This window comes from Rhinopithecus bieti, unplaced genomic scaffold (genome assembly GCF_001698545.2).
Source record: "Rhinopithecus bieti isolate Rb0 unplaced genomic scaffold, ASM169854v2 scaffold_2574, whole genome shotgun sequence".
Taxonomy (NCBI): Eukaryota; Metazoa; Chordata; class Mammalia; order Primates; family Cercopithecidae; genus Rhinopithecus; species Rhinopithecus bieti.
In genome coordinates, this window is record NW_016804493.1 from 7,013,761 (window position 1) to 7,017,071 (window position 3,311).

Genomic DNA, 3,311 nt, shown 5'->3' on the forward strand with positions numbered 1-3,311 from the left:
GGTGCTCGCCTGTCCTCGCCATCCCCGCCGCTTGCACCAGACCCAAGCGCTCGTCCTCCGCTTCCCCTGCACCCCGGCCTGGTCACACCTCGGAGCTTGTCCCCACCTGGCCGTGCCCAGAGTCTGCCCGCCAGGCATCCCACACACACCGCAGGATCTCAGCGCCTCTCGGTGAGCTGTGGTGGCTCGGGTCCCGGTCCCCACGAGGCTGCGCTGGGGACCGGCAGGCAGCTTTCTTCCCTGCGCGGGGCTCGTTCCCTGAGCTCAGGCGGCTCCGTGGCCGCCGCAAGAGCTACCTTCCCACCCACGTGTCCCCAGGTGTGCGCACAAGCCCGGGATGAGACCAGGGGCTGCTCCCTGCAGAGGCTGACCTTGCAGAGGCAACGCTGTGAGCCCAAGGGGCTGCAGGCGTTTTATTACGAAAGGTAGAAACCTTTGAGGCCCTTTGAGAGAACAACCAGAGGCCCTCTTAGCGCAGTGGGCAGCGCGTCAGTCTCATAATCTGAAGGTCCTGAGTTCGAGCCTCAGAGAGGGCACCTGTTTTGTTGTGTACGATGGCAGCAAAGATGCTTGGAAGCAGCCAGAAGCTTCTAAGCAGCCAGAAGCTTCTAGAAGCAAAGCACTTTGGACCATGGGCAAAGAGTAGGTGTTCCTGTCAGGGACCAGAGGGTAAGGATGTGTCATCACCTGAAAGCCAAGTGTACAGAAGCAGGGGACCCCGCCACAGGGCTGCATAATAAATACATTGTTATGTCAACTCGCAAATGGTTCAACCTCGCTCGTAACAAAAGAAACTCAGATCACAGCCACAGGAATGGCTATTGTCCCCTCTCCCAGGAATTAAAATCCACAAATGAGGCCAGGTGCATTGGCTCACATCTGTAATCCCAACACTTTGGAAAGCCAAGATGAGAGAATAGCTTAAGCCCAGGAATTTAGAGACCAGCCTGGGCAACATACTGGGACCCTGTTTCTACAAAAAATAAAAATAAATTTTAAAAAAGAGCCAGACGTGGTGGCAACTGCCTCTGGTCCCAGCACCTCTGTGGTGGGAGGATCCCTTAGGTCAAAGCGGCAGGGAGCCATCATCACACCACTGCACTCCAGCCTGGGTTTAAAGACAAGACAAAACAAGACAAAACAAGACAAAACAAAACAAAACAAAACAAAACCCTCCACAAATGAGAAAACACACACTGTTGGCGTGAATGTAGGCAAATGGACACTAAGCGCTGCTGAAAGCTAAATTGAGCCAATTCCTCTGGCAACATCTGTGAAAATCAGTCTCCTAGACCACTTCCAATCTGTTTTCCCCGACCTTCCTCGCCTAGGAGAAAGGCCTTGTCTCCACCCTCACTGCAGACCCAGCTTCCAAGAGCCAGGAAGACCCAGGCAGTCAGCGCCCAGCCTCAAGAGATCCAGGAGAGGGGGATGGGGTGTGACTTAAATGACAAGCTCTGATTCTATCTCTAGCTGAATCCTTCCGTATTCTTCATTACAATACCTTCTAATTATTTTGTAGTTTATTCTCTATTAGTTATTTAGAAGTATATTTATTAATTTCCAAAATAGAAAATTCTAGTTATGTTTTATTATTTATATCTTAATTGCATTGTGGTCAAATAATACATTCTGTAACAGTTAAATCCTTTGAAATTTATGGCTCAGGTGTATGGTGGTTTGTAAATGCTGTGTGTGTGGGCGGGGTGGGGGCTTATTCTGTAGTGGTTGTATGCCTTGTTCTAAGTTTTCTAATCATGTTATTCAAAGCTTCTGTACCCTTATAAATTTTTTGTCTATTTGAACTGCTGGTCACTGTGAGATATAAATTTGTCTTAATTTGTTGATTTTTCTTTTTGTGTTTTGAGGCTACAATAACAACTACATAAAAATAGAATTATTGTGCTTCCTGATGAATTGAACCTGAACTGAACACTTATTAAATGTTCACCTTTATCTCAAATATTTTTTGTTTTATATGTTGTCTAATATTAACATCAACTTTCTTCGATTTGTGCAGAAAGTATCTTCATTATGCCGTACTTTCTGTGCCCTTATGTTTTAATGTATCTTTCAAACACAGTTGTGATTTTTTAAATTGTTATATGATCTCTACAGATTAATAGGAACATTTAAACCACTTACATTTAATGTAATTACTGCTATATTTGGATTCAAATCTATCATTTCAGTAAGCTTTTCCTTTTCAGGTTCTTCTTGGTTCCTTTTTTCCTTTTCCCTCTTTTTTTGGATTATTATTATATATTATTCCAATATTTTACCTCTTTGCTTGGAAGCTATACACTTGTTTAATATTCTTTTAGCAATTAACCTAGAGATTACAATGCTACTCCTTGATTTATCAACACTGCTATTAATTAGGACTCTTATTTCCAGAAAGCATTTTAAAATTCTTGTATTCCCACTCCCAATTATTACCCTCCCAATTTGTGTGTCTTTATTTTTAATTCTCTTGGACATAGGAGTGGAATTACTTAATCATATGGTAACTCTATGTTAAGCATTTTGAAGAACTTCCAAACATTTTCAAAGTGACTGCAACATTTTCCAATCCCATCAGCAATATATGAGGATTCCAATCTCTCCACATCCTTGTCAACACTTGTTACTGTCTTTTTTACTCTAGCCATCCTAACAGATGGTAAGTGATATCTCCTTTGGGTTTGTTTTCTTCCATGCAATAGTCCAAAGTGAACAACTTATCTCGATGTCTGACTCATGCACAGAGGCTGCTTCTACCCTGTGTTTCTGCAATGCCCTGGGGCCTCCACATCATTTGCCTTGAGCTGGTAGAAGTGGAAGGAGACCCTGGAGGGAAGAGTCCTACTTCTTTAGGCCTAGCCCAAAGCTGACACATATTATTCACTCATGATCCACTGGCAAGAACTAAGTTCCTGACAACATCTACATGTTGCAAAGGATGGCAAACTTGGCCCTTGGCATTGCAGCTTCCTCCCAGGGAAAACTCTAAGCCATGAACTTCAATGGGCAGCTGGCAGTCTCAGCTATACAAACACCAAGCCAAAAAGAGGATGCTGATGGAAGAAGACTAGAAAGCAGGCCTTATGGCTTTTTTTCCAGGAGCTGGGGCCTTTCCAGCCCAGTGAAGCCCAGATAAACTACTACACTGTCACATTTTCAAACATGAGGAAACTGTCCTGAAACAGTGAGCTACGTAGCTTTGATTAGCACCAAACACCAGAATTAGCATCAGGACTTTTAAAAAGTCAAATACAGTGAAGTAGCATGAAGCAAGGAGCTTCTCCATCATTGAAATTAGGCACAAAAAG

At 43.9% G+C, this 3,311-nt stretch overlaps 1 non-coding gene across 1 annotated transcript; it reads left to right on the plus strand.

The window, feature by feature from the left end:
• Window positions 1-463: 463 nt before the first annotated feature.
• On the plus strand, window positions 464-536 carry TRNAM-CAU (transfer RNA methionine (anticodon CAU)). Its single transcript has one exon. It is a non-coding gene; the product is annotated as a tRNA-Met (tRNA).
• Window positions 537-3,311: the final 2,775 nt, after the last annotated feature.